Source organism: Petromyzon marinus, chromosome 22, assembly GCF_048934315.1.
Source record: "Petromyzon marinus isolate PM22_M1 ecotype Great Lakes invasive population chromosome 22, UKy_Petmar_22M1.pri1.0, whole genome shotgun sequence".
NCBI lineage: Eukaryota > Metazoa > Chordata > Hyperoartia > Petromyzontiformes > Petromyzontidae > Petromyzon > Petromyzon marinus.
Genome location: NC_133688.1, coordinates 15874317 through 15893636, shown reverse-complemented (window position 1 = coordinate 15893636; position 19320 = coordinate 15874317).

Sequence of the window (19320 nt, the reverse complement as noted above, 5' to 3'; positions counted from 1 at the left end):
ATCCTCGTGTTGTCGCTGACTGCGTGTTACTCACATGAGGACACACTTGCGGAGGGGCTACAGCACTTCATGGCACCAGACAGGTGCTCAGGGCCCAAGTACATTCTCTACACGTCCTGAGAGACAACACTGCAGCGACAGAGGGCAGCATTTAGCCACCCACTGCCTGTGAACAAAGTGAACTCTGGGCGACTTTCTGCCTTCAACTATTCACAAATTGCTTTTATCCACGAGAGTTCCGTTGGTACATAAGCAAATCGCTCCAAAAAATGTGCCAAAATCTCGGAAACCAAGCCGGATTGTCTCATTGAAAGTACTTGCCTGGGTGACCACCAAGGGGCCCGTCCATAAATGACGTCACGCGATTTTGGATGATTTTTACCCCCCCCCTCGTCACACGGCGTCACAAAAAGTCAGACCCCCCCTCAAATATGATGTCACTAAGCTCTGCCCCCCCCCAACCATATTTCCATTTTGAAAATAAAACATGCTTCAAATCGCTTTAAACTATTGTCATTGTAGTTTTTATTTAATGTGGCGCTGCACTTTGATGTTGCTGGAGAAAACATTTATTAAAAAGTCTAATTAAGTAGAACGTGTTGTCTATATTTATTTCAAGTTGCGCATTTTGACGTGACGTCACATTTCTCAAACCCCCCCCCCCTCGTCACACATCGTCACAAATGTCTGACCACCCCCCCCCCCCCAGGTGCATGACATCATTTATGGACAGCCCCCAAGTAGAGATGGCTGTTTCTAAGACTTTTGTAGTAGATTCTGGAATCGGTTTCCAATTTAAATATACAAGTAAAACCTTGGATTGCGAGCATAATTCGTTCCGGAAACGTGTTGTAATCCAAAGCACTCGTATATCAAATCACTCGTATATCAGTTGTGATCACGTGACGCTCGGCAGACAAAGCATATACGTACTACTCGTATTGCAAGACCTCGCTCGTTTATCAAATTAATATTTATTTTTAAATTTTGCTCGTCTTGCAAAATATTCGCAGACCAAGTTACTCGCAATCGTATGTTCCAACCCGTGCCCCACCCCCTCAGGAAACAAACTCTTTCTGCAACCCTCCATGTCATTTTACAATATATTACTGGATTAGTGCAGCGTGCATAATTAAAAAAGTAAGTGATACAAACAAGTTATGTACAGAAATAGAATAAACATTAACTGAACGGTTTGAATATTTTGTGGTACAATTATTGGGAAAGTTCACTTGGTCTACCAGGAAGCATTTACAGACTGTAATCTATGAATAATCTAATTTTGTTGGGCTTTAAATAAAATTACAAAAATAAACCAGTGTGAAAATCCACGAATAACCACCCTCCTCACCTCTCCCCAATTCAATTTAACACGTCATGTAATTTACAACATATTCACTCAAATTAACCCCAAAAACTTTTTTTGATTATCCTCGGGATATTTTGAGACAAGTGTTGAAAACTCTTGGGAGCCCGCTACTTTGAGAACACACGGGAGGGTAGAGAGGGTACCAGCGCTGTAGGTCGGGCAGTGCCTCACTCGTTTTGTGAATTACTGGGTCGCAACATACATAATGACTTTAAGAAAAGGATTTGATTATTTTATTGCTTCCCTTCTACGTGACTTTACCGAAAGAACCAAGAATATGAATCCCTGCAGTCACGAAAGCTTTAAATCAAAATTTAAGGATTTGATTGTGTTCATTTAAAATGCACAGCGGTATAGTGAGTGCACATAGACAACAGTACTATATTTGAATACACAGGGGGGGGTTTAGATTTAATCCGATGCTGTCACAGAGAAAGGCTTTCTTGTCTTTGTTAGAATGGCATAAGGATGACCCTGTAGTGATAAGCCATTCATTCTCTCGTTGAGCGTAATTGTGATAACACTTTGTAACGTATAGACGCAAATTCACCAAGTAAAAATAGCGTGTCATTAATGTCAAGTACTCCACGGCGGGCGAGAGGTGCTTGAAAGTTCATATTTCCCTTCGTGGTGTTGAGCACTTTCGCCAGTTGAAAGACTTGACCGACATCATTTTGTAGGCGGCGACTGGAGACGGAGCATTGTGGGGGATTCTTCTTGTGGCTCTGCATTCACGTTCACACACGCGGGAGCAATGCTTCCACCTCCAGCCCAGCCACAGTATGCGTCTCATTATTGCGGCCATCCCTCGTGTCCGAGCATAATGGACGCCAAAGCGAATGGGGAAATCGAAAACTCCATTGTGGGTTAAAAAAAAAACGCTTTCAGAGAGTGGAGCCGGGCAGGATTATCTGTGTACAATTAATGGAGCGGAATGTGCCAAATGTTGATGATTTGTACAACCCAGTGGGTTGCAGTGATTACGGATCATTTAGCATCTGCTTGGAGGCCTTAGTTCACATATTTCAGGCCAGATGGGGGGCCCAGAAACAGTGGAAATGTGTGAGCGTTGGTATAAGCGGTGAGTGCTGTTCATTTTTAGTCTTATTGCCACACGTGCCACAGGAGTGGTTTAATTACGTAACTTACAACTTAACATGAAGTCAAAAATAGGTGTTTTTTTACCCGTACTTATTTAAACCACCACCTGGTGTTGGTAATCAAAAGGAATGCGAGGTATACTGGACTGCTTCTTCAAAGTGGCCTTTGGAAATGGAACCGTCAAAGTGGTCAACCGACTCGGTGGCAAGTGAGCTGACAACTGGCGAGTTTGCAATACATTTCAGAAAACGCACTGGATTCTGGTACAATACTTTCCACGTGACAATGATCCACGTGAGCCCAGAATCAGTTATGCTGCGGTATTATGTGAAATAAAGTTAGCAATAGTAATATCGAATATTAGTTGTTGTATTCGTTCCAACACCATACGTTACAATAGTTCTCAGTGCAGGATGTTTTAAAAAGATGGACCCGATTTGAAATCGCTATATCTCTGCAACCACGAACCGCCCATGAATGAAACTCTTACCACTTGAAAGGGCGTGGCATAGAGAGGGCGGGGCATAGAGTTTCAAATGATTACCGCTAGATGCCTCTCCCAGCGCACTAACAGCCCGGAGCCTCGGTCATTGGCAAGACGGTGACCCCGCAACACAAGGGGCGTTTTGCGTTCTGCAGTTCAGCAAGACTAAAATCCCTAATTGCGGTGTGGCGTGCGTTTCAAAGGCGTTTTGGCATTGATCCGCCAATGTCAAAGAGCATTCGTCGTTGGTACCGACAATTTGAGGAAACAGGCTGCTGTTTATGTAAGGGGCAGAGCACAGGGCGACCACGCACCTCAGAGGAAAATGTGAGAAGAGAGGCATTTGGGACGAATTCAACTATCGTCTCGATGTTGTGGAGAGCACATAGAGCATTTATAAAATGGTTCGTAAAACTTGATAACTCATTAAACCGTTTGTAACTTTTTGTGGAATTGTAACATGTTTCCATCGTGAAATATACTGCTTTGAAATTGGGTAAATTTTTTTAAACACCCTGCATATTTAATAATCACGCTTGACTGGGAAACGTGTTTCTTTACACAATATGGCACTAGTTCAATATTCACACGTCGTCAAAACTAAACAGAAAACACATATAGAAATTACTTAACTACTTTCCTGCAATTAAAAGTTGTATAGTTCCTGTAAAGTCAAATGATGCTATAAAGTATTACCACCATTGCACTGAAAGTTGAGTGTGACTGACGGTGCTAATGTTGGCGTTTTGCAGCTGTTAAAACGCCTTTGAGGATACATTCATAAAATCGACAGTTTAAGGTGGTAAAGGGCCATTTTTGTACGGCTATTTTTGTAAAAGCGATGTCAGGATTATAATTTGTTGGTGTTCCCAGAAAACATGAATAAGTAATGCTATGTTGCCTTGAGGAAAGGGCTGCTTGAAACATACATCTGCACATCCAATCCGAGAGAACACTTCTACAGTAAAAAAAAAACACTTCACCAAATTGAATTACACGATAGGCACTCAAGTGCTCTCTTTTTTTGGAAAAAAATTGCATGCAGTTGGCCACAACACCACGTGTCACTTATTTGCGTTGCTTCCATTCCTTTAAATCCCCTCTCATTCGACGCTCTGCACGGCTCCTTCATTGAAAGCCATGCAGATTAACCGCGGCTTGCAAAAGCGGCTTTTGCCAGAAAATGCGATTTTGTTCCCTCTCGCTTCACGACTTGTGGTTAATTATCCTAAATCGAGGGGAAAATAAGAATAGGTTCATATTCTCTCTGGGTAGATACATTTGACCAGGAATCAAGTCTGCATTAACCACACGCACTTATGGAAACATGCAAACAAGCTCTAATACTATATGCATCGTCATCATTAGACCTCCTTTGCCAGTATCAAACTATAATAATAGGGGTTTTCCCCTTTTTTTCTGGCAACAAAACTGAAACCTTTCTACGAGGATTCATGTCTGCATTAACCACAATACCTGCAGTCAAAATGCAAACAAAAAACATACTATGCAAAAAAAACCCATTTCCTGAAGAAGTGCATTCTGGGTTTTTTGTCCTCGGGGGCCGTCCATAAATGACGTCACGCGATTTTGGCCGATTTTTGACCCCCCCCTGCCCCCCTCGTCACACGGCGTCACAAAAAGTCAGACCCCCCCTCAAATATGACGTCAAAAAGCTCTGCCCCCCCCCCAAAACCATATTCCATTTTGGAAATAAAACATGCTTCAAATCGCTTTAAACTATTGTCATTGTAGTGCGTATTTAATGTGGCGCTGCGCTCTGATGTTGTAGGAGAAAACATTTATTAAAAAGGAGTCGATGGACAGCTGATATTTATCATAAAATTCACTTGAAAATATTCAACGTCTAACTAAAACTACAGATGTTCAGAATATTATATTGCAATTCTCTTAGAATTAACGCTGTAAAAATACTTGAAACTTTGTAGTAGAACGAAGCAAAATGGATACTACAATTATAACAATTACATATTCATTCCACAGAATGAAATGCCCTGGTAGAATCATTAAAATAAAAATGTTTAATAACAATAATTCAAAAAAATAACAAAATGAATGCTTCTCCATTCTCCCATGGAATAAATAAAAGGTGACCTTAGTAAATTTAAATAATCAAATAGTTAATCATGAAAATTAATCAAAATTAGTGTTGTTATAACAATTCTATTCAGTAAATATTTATTTAAAGTTGCGTAGTTTGATGTGACGTCACATTTCTCAAACCCCCCCTCCCCCCCTCGTCACACATCGTCTGACCCCCCCCTCCCCCCCTAGGTGAGTGACGTCATTTATGGACGGCCCCTAGGCAAATGTGACTGACTGGCTGGTAGTGGTGATGCAGAGATGGAAAACTGTGGCCCGGCTTCATGCTTATTCAGCCTCGTCAGGACAGTATAGTAATCAATATCTGTCTCTGGGGCGTGCCTTCACCGCGTGTCGAACTGACACCAGGGTGGAGCCATTGACGAAGACCTTGAAGGCAGTATCTGTGTACAGTATAGAAACCCAAGATGAAAGCTGCATAGCTACCATGCAGAACAGCCTGCAGCTCGGACATATCAGCCCGGGACATCTGAGGCTGGAAATTTCCACTTCTGTTGTGCTTAGAGGCTTGTTAAACACATTAAGTTATGCTATATTTAGCATGAGGCATCCAATTACCCTCCCCCCCCTCTCCAGCGATGCAATGATTTGTCAGTTCAGGGGTATGATATGATTCAAGAATCGAATATATTTTTTGTCTCATTTTGTATTAAAGTCAAAGTGATTTATTACTCAAATGAAGCAATTGGCGGGACCCCGGGGTCCCATCACTGCCCCGGGGTGGGAAAAACCGCGTAGCCTTACCGACAACAAAACTAGTGGTCAATCGATTGGCCTCGTCGAGAGCTACTCGGGGCACTAAGTTTCGTAAAAAGTTGAAATTCTACATAAACACGTTAAATTCACTGCCTGGGGGGCGGCGGTGGGGCTCGCCTTGGCAAAGAAGCTGAGGATTGACGGCTGACCGGAGGGCGTCCTCGCCGCGCGCGACTGCGGCGGACGCCCCCCGGGGCTCGCGTTTGGCCGGTGGGGTGGCGCCCATCGTGTCGATCGCCGCCTGCTGGTGGCGCTTGTTGGCACGAGTCTGGGCGGGCGGCGCGTTGCTGTCGGGGTCACGAGTGGGCGGACTGAAAAATAATAATTATTGATCTGATTTTTGCGGGACCCCGGGGCCCCGCCAAATGATTCAAATGAGCATTCAGGTGGTACTCATATCCTGTGTTCAGCCCTGAGCCAGTGGTGAAAATTCCCCATACCTATGGCGAGGACGAGTCTATCCATAGGATGACCACTGTTGACCTCTCCACAAAGTGATACTAATTGTGTCAACCTTGGCGGGATTATGGACTGATTCAACCCCCGACCAAGATTAAACATTTGCATTGCAACAATTCTACTCAATACATATAAGCAAATGCTGGATTCACCAAAGTGGCTGAAACTAATCAAGAGTCGTGAGCTGGGTGACATTGGCATCGTGTCTTCTGCCACGTCCTGCTGTCAGGAGCCCAAGATGGTGAGGCATGGCATGCCCACTGGGGCGTGCTTGTGCCTAATGAGACATTTCAACATCTCACCACCGTCCAAATAATACGGTACTCTGTGCTTCCTAACGGCGCCTTTGTTCACGAGGTACAGGAATGATGATCATTTTCATTGCTACGATTATTCATAATGATGCTGCTGTTGTTAAGTCCTTCATGAAAATGTATTTTTGCTTTGCTTTGCTCCGTCTGCTTCTGCACTCTCTGCCTCAGTGTGCCTCTTCTTTGTCTCTTCCTGCATCCTCTGTGTGTTGTCGCTACTGTTTCCCAGTAGCCTAAATCTGCCACTCTGTGTCTGAATAGCAGGTCGTGTCCTCACTCTTTAAAGCCAAAGTTGATGCTTGAGCTCCTGGATCCAATGGCTATTATAGTGTGACCTCCACGGTGAGATATTATTAATTTCGAAGATGTGAATTGCGACTGAATAACGAGATATGACAATGTGCAGTGGACACCGACGGGCAACCAGCCCATGTTTCGTGATGATGAATGACGACTTGACTGTCGTGGAATTCTTTCACCACTTGAACGCTGTTTGTGGTGGAATGATGCTATTCAAATATTTTAAAACATCTGCCAGCCTTAACTCTTGGGAGATGTGAACTGGGCTTAGCAAAGACACCCTCTTGGCGCATCCAAGCAGATACAATGCTGCATATCCGACTGTTACACATACATCCTGACCAATCAGCTGCCGATAACGTGAGATCAGATTTTGTGCATGCAATCACTGATGTTTACACATCTGACCTTTTTACATATCTGCCTTTAGCGAGTCGGACATGTGACGTACTTTATGTTAATTGGGCTTCCTTCTGTCTGAATGATACAAACCCAATTCAAATCCTTATGCCTCTTCACGGCTTATTCTCAGAGTGCAGCCCTGTGCCAGCGTGAATTACACCCATGGATTTTCAGAGGACACTTTAATGCTCACTCTGCTCGATTAAAAAACTGCAGCATGTCTGCAAATGAGTGGCATCAAAATCGGATTCAGTTAAGTGTCTCAAATTTTATATCACAGTCGTCAGCTTGCTCAGCTGAGCTCCTTTCATTGCGTTCTCTACACATGACTGTTTCTACACTGCTGCGTGTGTATTACTCGAACACCGTTTTTATTTAAAGGAATATTTTACGGCTCTTTGTCAATCCAGGCCTCCCCACGTCACATCAATCGCGGGCATTTGACCATACATCGCCGTGCTGCTCAGTGTGGGTTGGCGAACGGTGGCCCAAGCACCAGATCAGATGTTACTAGTCACTGATGTTAGCCACGGCTAGGAATGGAACTCAGGTCATCAGGGTCAGAGTGCAGTGCAACAAGGAACTGTGGCACCGCTCAACACAGTTTCACCACGTTGAAATATGGGTTTAAGAAAAATAATGTTCCTTCACTTTAGTTTGCATAAAGAAGTGAGAGAAATAACAATTTATTGATGCCAAAATAGCCCTCTATTTATTAAAATAAATGGAATACCTGTTTTCCATGGCCTCTTCTGGTGTTTTGCGCTATGATTTATGCGTTGTTATTTCTGCAGCATCCCAACGATAGCCGTAAAAGGTAAAGATGCAGCCCTGCAATGTCTTGCTAATGCCACTGCGTAAGCAAGAACTTACAGTTGACCTACTCTTCCACACTGGCCAGATGTCTTGGAAAAGGAGGAAGTACCCGCACTTTACCGCATCGCATGCAAGCTGCCCATGAAGTAACTGGTGTACCCATTTACACTGCTGGGTGGACAGAGACGGATGGATTCAAGAAAATTGTCCTCACTGCCTCAAGTGGCGCATCGGGAGATCGAATAGAACTGGCGACCTCGATTGGAAGTCTGGTGTTCTGACCATTCCACTTCGGCAGCATATACAAATATGCCCTGTTTGCGAATATGCTCAGTCTTTTTGGAGGACATACTAACTTTCATTTATCCTATCGATATTCCACGTAACATTCGCAATATACAGCACTCTCTCTCTATATATATTTAGTTATATATATTAACCCAGTACATATCGCAGGCATGGCAGGGACAGTCACCTCTCAGGAACAGGCCATGTAGGACAATTTCAGGGACGTAATGTGATTTTAACCAGGGTCTTAAAAAAAACTTTGCATTTGGAAGAGGTGGTCGGTCAGGTCTGTTTGCTCGACACCCGCAGCATCCCACTCGCAGCAGGTGCCAGATTTGTGCTGCCGTCACCCGTTGTTTTTCCCTTGCGAACTCGTGCCCCGAGCCACAACCAAAGCAGATTCCACCTGAGCAGAGAAAAAAAAACGAGGACGGGGATTTATTTTAGTGTTGTGTGCAGGGAGCTATTTCTTTACGAGCACGGTTTTCATGAAACACCTTGTGTGTTGCACTTGCTGTTCCAGTGCATACAATCTGCCTATTCCCACGCGATTTATTTATGTTTACGCTTAATGTAATTGTGTTAATACGTTAGTCATTTTTATATATATGTTAAAAGACAAAGACCCCCCGTATAGTCTGAACAGACTGTTGGGGGAATGTGCTGTTAGCGAGCACCTCTAAATGTCGACACGGCACACGAGGGGTGGGTGGCCAACACCACGCCCGGCCGCCTTTGTCTCCCCACTGGCGATGTTTACACATCGCGCCAGGTACTCATTTGAGGCTGAGTCGACCTAGGGGAGGCCCGTGACCGGTTCAAATAATCATCACCGGTGTTGGCCGTGAGCCGAAATCGAACTCGGGTCGCCAGGTTCATAGCGCAGTGCGTTAACTGCTACACTGTCATACCTCCATATATATGGCACCTACGTAAGGGTATTCCTTATTGAACGCACCTTAGGAATTAAACAATTTTCGGTTTCAAATATGTAGTGACTGTGATTGTCACTGTGTGGTGCCGGGCTTACGAAGCCACGGCGGATAATGTGTTGGCATTATGTGTAGCCCGCTTACAGGGCGTAGTACCACCAGCCCTAGTGGGGCTTGTGTGAGCACTGGTTAGCGCGGAGGCACCGCGAGCAGTGTGCGGTGCAGGCTCCCGGTGAGGGAGCGAGAGGGAACGTTAGCCAGCCAGGGTTTCGTTGGGTCATGATACTCTGGCTGACCTGCCGACACGTGACCGGACGATATTGGAGGGGGGCCACCGGTGGACGGGGGCCGTTGGGCGGTCACGTGGTCTAAAAGAGCTCTCGGGAGCCTTCGAGAAAGAGCTCGAGAGATCTGGAAGGTGGGCGGGGCGAAGGGCGGAGCCAGCCCCAGCCCAGGGGGATATAACGGGGGCCCCGTGAGGAGCTCGGGGTTCTTCGTGTCGCTGGTGTGAAGAAGATCCACGTCGGGGAGAAGAAGCCTCTAGCCACGCGGTCCGGGACCCAGCTTGTGGTCCGGGCCGGGATAGCGAACCGTGTCTAGTTCTGCCGTAGTGTGGTTAGATGGGCATTCAATACCCGAGTCTGGATTGTGTGATGTTATGTTGAAGTTGCTTAATAAATAGTGTCACTCCCAAGACAATGTCTGCGACTCAGTTGGACTCACTACAAATGGTTCACGCCATTTGTAGTGAAGTGCCGTCTCCTATGACGAAACCATTTGAAAAGTCCGTTACTTTTAAGTTTACATGAAATATCTCGCTCAACCAGTGCGCTGACGTGGGGTCAACGAACCCCATTGATCCTGCACGGTGTGGGGAGGCCCTATTTCCACAGTGGATTGACAAAAGGGTCGTTTATGCCCATCCTTATAATCTGGACAGCGGCAGCTGCCAGAAAATGCTCCCTGGACAGAAGCTCACTCCTACACTCCGTTGTCCGCAATGGCGGAGCAAGGATTTTCAGGTAGGGGGGGCAACCCCTCCAGCAATGAAAAATGATAGTTGTTGTTAGTAAGTAAGGACTTGTCCCTTGCTTTTTATTCGACGCGTGTGCGGCGATGGCGTAGCCATTGATCGAGGGTGGAATTCGAAACGCGTTGTGTGATCGGCATCGCGCTCGCTGAAGGTGAATGCCTTCAAGGAAGTCGTGGACTGTTTCCGCAACTGCGCACAATTCTGTGAGTCACTTATAACTGCTTTGCCGTTACTTATTGCCAATTCCGGACTCAGACTATTGTCCTATCATCTCATAGAGTCCCTGGCACAAAATAGCTACACAGTGGCAGTGGGGGTCGCAAAATTCCGATTTATTACTAATAAACCCCAATGATCCGATCGAAATTACGGATTTCGATCGGATAATTGGGGGGGGGGGGGGGGGCACGTGCCACCCCACTTCCCCCACTGGCTCCGCCAGTGGCTGTCCGGATATGGAACTGCCTCCCTGAACACATTGTCGGCGAGATCACCGATTCCGGTCTCCAGGCCTTCAAACGCCGAGCGCATGGACATCGAAATTCACCGCACGCCTTGTAGGAGTGAGTCTTTGAGGAGTGAGTCTTTGAGCCACTGATTATGCTGATTAGATGTACTGATGTCTGATATGGCTCTTGTTCACAATTGACCCCAATAAAAAGGGTGTATGTATGTTGAACTCCTTTTGCACCGTACATAGCCAACCGTGGAAATCGGAGGTGCTTTCATCAGCCTTGTTGATTTATCATAGCCAACCTCCATGTAGGGTGCATGAGATGCCTCATCGCTAATTATTGTTGTTTGACAGGGTAAGCTATTTGCGTGGTATAATACATTCCCTGCATACCTACTGCATTAGCTATGTGAATCTCCAGCACGGATAACACCGAGCACCCCATGTTACACTAAGGCGCTATTTAAAATCACGATATTCATTTCCGCAGCATGCATTGTGCAACCACTGCACACAACGATCCCGCGTTATCACTTGCTGAGTTGTTGCTGTACAGAGCTTTCAGCCGAATACCTTTGCAGTGTCTGCATTGACCTCCCCTTGCTGTGAATAGAGGCCACTTACCTCTGACATTTCCATGCCAGACTTGGCTGCCACCAACATTCATTCATGCCAGTGGTGGAGCAAAGGAGGTGTTGCCTGATCATTATTGTGGGAAAGGCCAACGTGTTCGTTGTTTCGGAAGCACAATCTTTATTTACCCTGGAGAAATCCGATGAGCTATGAAGCTCTTTTTCACAGATGTCCAGGAAGGACATGTCAGAAGGTTACAAGAACAAACAATAGAAAAACACGATAGGAGTGCAAAGTATAGGAAAGGTAAGAAAATCACAAAAAAATATTATTTAAAATAGATAAAGCGTATACGTTAAAATTGCACAAGGACAGCAATTCCCAGGCTTGCGCAAGGCAGCAAAACAGCAGCAAGAAGAGTAACAGACCAAAACCAAGACAACATTCCCTTAATAAAATTGCACAATAAAATCGAACTATCAATACATGGATAAGGATGAAAGTTTGCAAATGCATGTTTACCTATGATGTCACGACGGACAGCTTTTTAAAAGACGTTCATGCGTGTTTCCCCGTGTGGTGCTGGCCAGTTTCGCTATCCTTGCTATACTCAAAGGGAAAACAATTTCCCTTTGTTTCGGTGTTCATGGATGTCTATATTACAAACCTGAAAGCTCTCATCCATAGGAATATTAGCACTATTTGTATGTATGTAGATCTTATTTTGCATTGTACATAGCCAACCGTCCTAATCGGAGGTGCGGGGGAAGGGCAACAACATTTACAGATCTGGTTTTCAATAATCATCAGGCGTAATACACCGTTGGATGAAAGCTTCCGCAAGCCACCGCCATCTCTCACCGTCCTGCAGCGCGACAATCCACCTAGCACCTGCAAACGAGTTCCTTTCACTGCTCCATATCCACGTCAAATGTCCGAAATAAACAGGCTTGCTTAAACCCCATCCACCCACCCCACCAGTGGAGAATAGAACATTCATTGCTACATAGAATCACCGATTAAACATCAACATTATTCAGTCATTTATAATGCATGGGTTGACTATATATATTCCGCATTGGAGGCAATCATTCATTTTTCAAGGGTGTTTACAATTGGATGTCAGCACACGAATTCACAAAGGTGCTTCATATCTGGCCAAGCGCTCCTGTCTTATTCTCCCTCACGGCACATGCCATGTCTTTTGGTTTTGCTGCAGCCAGCTATCGGGGTCCTACGAGACCAAAACTAAACTGTGCAGGATCTGAGCAGGTTTTGCAAATGTCTCCCTAGCATCCTCTGCCCATTACTAGCAAAGCAGAAAGGTGCACGAAGCCTTTTATGATGCAGACCTCTCGGCGGTTTAAAGTCTCTAGACGCGGAGTAAATTAAGGAGAGACATTCTCCTCCAAAACACCCGTGCTGTCAATATTTATGCAATTGAGTACAAACCATGGCTTATTTATGGGACCAAATGCAAAGTGTTGTTCCTTAAACTGTATTTTTATTTTCTTTTTTACACGTTAATATAGTTCAGTTTTAGGATTTTAAATTTAGGGACATCATACATACCGTGGGCATTTGACCACATCACCCGATATGCGCCTGATCTCACCAGATCTCGGATACAAAGCAGGCTTTAAGTCTGAATGGTGCTTGTATGGGGTAAGCACCATGGGTAAAGACACAAGTGTCCTAGGCTCTCTGGGCAGTGCAGCAAAACCCAGTGTTGTACTGCACTTCCCCCTACCTTCAGCCCTAACTGACCAGCGTGGTGAAGTATGGTCACATATCCCTCAAGGTTTGCAAGGATCACAAGGCGTGGGGAGGCCCTAATTTAGTAGTGGGTCGGCAAGGGCTGTACTGTATAGGAAAATAGCATAGGAACATTGTATGTAGACATTACATTTTAACAACTCTTGACTGTTCATTTATTTATAATGATTGTTTATATATACACACTTTTCAACATACAAGGAGGCGAGGGGGTGATAGTGAAAATACTCTGATGGATGGAACAAAACTAAAAACACGGATTGTTCAGTGGCTGAGCTCATGGGAAAATGTAAGCCCTCTGCCATCAGAAATTTACAAACATACTAAGCAGCTTTGGCTGCCTGACTCAGGATAGACACAGATCCTGAATATTATTATTTTAGGACTCCCGAGGAATCGCCTGCGGTGATGCTTTTCACACGTGCGCGAGGAATATCTAAGACGGACATTGCGATGGAAGGGTGGGCAGAGGAAAGACAGCGAAAATAATGAGTTTAATAACAATAACAAGTTCAATAATAATAGTCCTTTGTGATTGGCCAACCAAGAGGTGAACAAATTGAGCGAGAGAGGACCTCAATGATTTTCAGTCAACCTTCCCTCAATGGGAGGAAGCTTTTCTGCTGCTGTTCCGACTGTCCCCTTCCTCTGGCCGTCCACACTTCCGAAATCCTTCCTCTATTCAACGCCATGCTAAAGACCATTCCCTTCTCTTCTGCCTATGATTCTTTCTCTCCCTATTCAGTGTTTAAATTTAGCACGTCCACCATAAGGATACGGATTTGCATGTATAAGGCACTTAAATACTCCAGAATATCAAAGCACTTTACGTGCCATCTCACCTCAATCATTCCAATGCCCAACTCGAGTTTTTTTCCTCTCTCTTTTAGCCTAGGCCCCCCCCCTCCCGAATCCCTTTCTGGCCTGTAGCAATTAAATCCCCCATATTTATGAAAAAAAAGTATTCATCAAACACCTCCGTCTCCTTCAAACTCTCTAAACGTGCAAGGTTCCCCTTATTCTACAACATCTTGAGATGCACGTTGTATTTAATAATACATTCTAATTGACAGCCCCTTTATTCATCCACTTTTTTGGATGAAGATATTCGCACACCATTTCAATCATGGGAGTTGTTGGACCACGCCTCCGTATAGCACGGTTGGCTACGTGCGGCGCAAAATAAGTTCAATGTATCTTAAAAACACATCATTACGCTGGTCAAGTGTGCTTTGGTGAAGCAGGTGCCCAGGATCGGTTCAGATAGCACTTGCCAATGGAATGAGCAGTACCCGGGAATTGGTCGCCAGTAACGTAGTGCAATGCACGAACCACCACATCACCATTCCACCGTAGAGTTGTATTTATATGCTAGATCATGCATAATCAATGGTATTGTATCTTGGTTTATTGAAGGAGAAAGGCCGAGATATGAGACAGCACAGGCAGGCTTGGTGAGACTATTGACACCTTGACCCAGCATCGTGAGGAAAGGGTTTGATGATGGTTATGATGAGAGTTTTAATTAGATATATGTATGATAATTTATTTTTATGACTTGCGCTATATCTGAGTCTATGCCATGACTTTTTTTTATTCCATATTGCACGGGTTCTGTCTAATTAGAAATAGTGAACTAATTTGAAGTTTTTTTTCCTATTATATTTGATATTTCACTTTTATGTTAGCTCCAATTCACAGCTTCAAAAATCTATTTAATGAGATCGCGTGTCAGGAAATTAAACTCGGGGGAAAAAAGGCTTTAAAGTATAAATGATCGGCAGTCAATTTTCTGTCTACCGGTGCTTTTCATTCAAGGGGGGCAATGTCTCAGTGCCGGCGATGATCAATGTGCGTGTGGAAAAATGACACCAGACCTCTTCACATTTCCATAAAGCACCACAATTGTTGGTGCTGCCAAATAAATTACCAAAACTGCACTTTTGTTTGAGTCGTAATCGCGGCAGCTGCTGCTGCTGCTGCTACTGCTGCTACTGCTGCTACTGCTGCTGCTGCATCTTGCACAAAAGATGCAATGTGTACGGGGTGGCCCAATAATCAGGATGTAGGGTTATTTTAATTAAATAATTATATTTAAGGGCGTCACTTGGGCGAGATGTTAACTACCTTGCCTGGTATACAGGAGGTCGTGGGTTCGATACCAACCCTGACGCCTGTATATTTGGAGTTTGCATGTCTCGCTCTCCGTGATAGCGTGGATTTTTCTCTGGGTCCTCCGGTTTTTTCCTCCACATTTATAAACATGCGCTGAGCGTATTTAGCTGCTATACATTTCCGCACGATAAGCCACTTCGTTGAGCTATCATTTGTGATAGCCAGGTTGCTTCTGACAAAGAGCTACATTACTCAGTGGGCCTTACCTAGTAAAATAAAAAAGAATAGTAGGAGTAAATAAATAGTACAAATTTGAACATTGGCATTAAACCATTTCAATTGTTTACTATTATTCATTTTCACTTTTATAAGATGGAGCAGAACCAACAAAGGGCTTCGTTATGAACATATTTTCTTCTTCTTCCCGTGGGGTCACCTCAAATCCGTCGTTTACAAGACGCGTCTGAGAACCTCGAATGACTTGAGACTTTCAGCGGAACTATTGAATATTAAACTTGTACAATAACAATAATTTCAGTACATTTATTATATTTAAAATTGCATACTGTATTGTGCAATTATGTTCGCAATGTTTTTTTTTTAAGAGTAAGCCACTGGCAGGGTACACACAGACTTATAAAAAATAACAAGGGTTTCTTGGAGACATTGTCGGATGGGCCATGTGCACACTAGCTTTATTACATGGGTAAGTTTCTTCAATCCATGGGTAAGTTTCTTCAATCCATGGGTAAGTTTCTTCAATCCATGGGTAAGTTTCTTCAATCCATGGGTAAGTTTCTTCAATCCATGGGTAAGTTTCTTCAATCCATGGGTAAGTTTCTTCAATCCATGAGTAAGTTTATTCAATCCATGGGTAAGTTTCTTCAATACATGGGTAAGTTTCTTCAATCCATGGGTAAGTTTCTTCAATCCATGGGTAAGTTTCTTCAATCCATGGGTAAGTTTCTTCAATCCATGAGTAAGTTTCTTCAATACATGAGTAAGTTTCTTCAATCCATGGGTAAGTTTCTTCAATCCATGGGTAAGTTTCTTCAATCCATGGGTAAGTTTCTTCAATCCATGGGTAAGTTTCTTCAATCCATGAGTAAGTTTATTCAATCCATGGGTAAGTTTCTTCAATACATGGGTAAGTTTCTTCAATACATGGGTATGTTTCTTTAATCCATGGGTAAGTTTCTTCAATCCATGGGTAAGTTTCTTCAATACATAGGTAAATTTATTCAATCCATGAGTAAGTTTCTTCAACACATGGGTAAGTTTCTTCAATCCATGGGTAAGTTTATTTAATCCATGGGTAAATTTCTTCAATACATGGGTAAGTTTCTTCAATCCATGGGTAAGTTTCTTTAATCCATGGGTAAGTTTCTTCAATACATGGGTAAGTTTATTCAATCCATGGGTACGTTTTTTTAATCCATGGGTAAGTTTCTTCAATCCATGGGTAAGTTTCTTCAATACATAGGAAAGTTCCTTCAATCCTCCCCATAACTCTGCACACCCCACAGTATTAATGGATGCACTATACAGAAGTTGAGAACATCACGTCGCATCAGATGAAGTGAAGTTTAGATTATTTTGCTGCTATACATTTCCACGTGATAAGCCACTTCGCTGAGCTATGATTTGCGGGCAAGGTCGGTCCTGAAAAAGAAAATAGCTTTAGTGGGCTTTTCTCCTAAAACGCGGTAGTTGCGTTCATGAAGAACACATCATTGTGGAAAAATCGCGTTATAAGAAATGATATATAATGTAGGGTAAAGCAAAGTCGTGAGATGCGTAAGCAGGCTGAACAAAGACTGAGGCGCGTGGGTAGCATCTAGAAGCATCCTGTAGCATCCCACCCTGTGCGATGCCACGCCGAGGCAGTCGTACGACCAATTATTCCTACTCGCGCGATGCAGTTCTGTTCACTCAATCGCGTTATATCAAATTCGCATCCGTGTTATATATATAAAAAATCCCCTAATACAATAATTGCGTTATATCCAATTCACGTTATGAAAACACGCGTAAAAGGAGAACAAATGTAGTTTAGTTTTATTTATATATTAGTGCATACATACATTATATAGGTGTTTTGGGTAAAGATCGCGTAGAACTAAATGTATAAATGTGCCCAGAGTTGGCGGGGTGCTGCCCACCTCCCCGCAAACTCCGCCCATGCCTTTACCTTATTTCATTCGCTCCGAAATAAATACATGATACATCCATCACCACCACCATCTGAATGATGCTGTGAATTTGTTAGAACATGTGAATCGTAAGTAATACATTCTTTTAATGAACGATTCCATGCGTATATCGTAAGCGATTTAATATATACTACGTAGGAACTAGACTGATCCATATTCATCCGTGCAACAAATTGACACATTTGTCACGATTCATGCCTGAGATGGGAATGAATTCTGTTTGTCTCGCTCTTTAGTATACAGTATATCCATACCTCACTCTGTTGACACAAATGCTGCATAAATAGTAGATTCATGCAACTGAATAGTATATTAGCTACCGTTGAGCTAGTTTGGGTTTGTATCATTACCATATCTAGTCTGAAAAGTTCGCTATAATTTCTGCCACCCCCCCCCCCCGCCGCAGCCCTACATAGGTAGAGAGCACAACAGGTCGTCCGAGCATAATATGCTCCACTTTTTTTTCAGCTGCTCGGCGGAGCCGCCTCGTGTCAAGATGTTTGCAATTAAAATAATAGATGTTGTGTGACAAGTGCACGGCCCAGAGTGGCTGGCCTTTCAGGGAGCTGTGGCACTCCGTGGTCGGCAGGTTTGTCCCGAGCAGCTGTGTGAACGCGATTGTGTTTAATTTTCAGCCGTGTGCCGGTCCCCTGGTCACGAACAGACAGGCGAGGTCCCTTTGGTATAATGTGCAGAACACGTGGTTAAAAAGTGCCCTCAACTCACCCGTGCTGTTCCCAAAGGGTTTCACCAGAGGGTGCTGTGAACGTGACCTTGACGGCGCAGGTGTTCAGCAAAATACGAAAAGGATAAACACGTCAGCAACATTAATAATAGCCACGTTGCGCATGTCTTTGTTGTGGAGAAGTCCTCCTTATATTCGAATTGAGCTGCAAAGTACATTGAGCGAGTCGAGATATTACATTTCCTTGGTTTCGGAATGGTCCGACAATATGATGCCATAGGAAGTGACGTTAATTCCACTGTCAACTTGGAAATGTGAATTATGGTGACCACAGCGAGTGACACTTCCATGCTATTCCACCACAGGCGTTGTGACGTAGTGTTATTTTGACCGTACACACGATGCCCCTTTAAATAAAAGAAACATGAAGAAAGTTAACTTTAAAATTACTCTTCGAATAACCTGAATGGTGAATATATATTTTTAATAATTCAATATACTGCATTAAAAAAGAAGAAAATACTCAATTAAAGGTGAAAATCAAACAAAATCTGATATCTGAAAAACATATGCATGCACGTTGTTAAGTGCGATTGCCAGAATTCAAATGCACCCCATTACCGCGTTACATCGTGGCGACCAGATCTCAACTCACAGCATCTATGAATAAGTTACAATATTTTATATCATGAGTTAACCTTTGGGGATCTTAAAGCAGCTCGAGCTGACGTTTCTTGTGATTACATTCGGCTCGATAATTGGAAGACGCCACCGTGCCCATGCAATCCTGCGCCTACCCCACGGCTCTTCATGCCCCTCAGGAAATTGTGCCGATCACACAATGTGTGTTCATGCTCGCACTCGTACTGGGAGTTCAGTCAGCGCCAAAGAACAACAACAACATTAGCGCAAGTTACACGTTATTATAATACGGTAAAGATCAGGTAAAAAATAATAAACCTAAACACCGAAGTGCTTGTCCATGTTTCAGACAGGCGTGACGTTAACCTATAGCACACTGATCGTAATACTACATTGGTACGCGCACATATGCAGCCCTTTTTGTCTATCCAATGCTGGATGACGACTCCCCACACCGTCTGGGGTTTGCGAAGGTTATTTGAGCGTG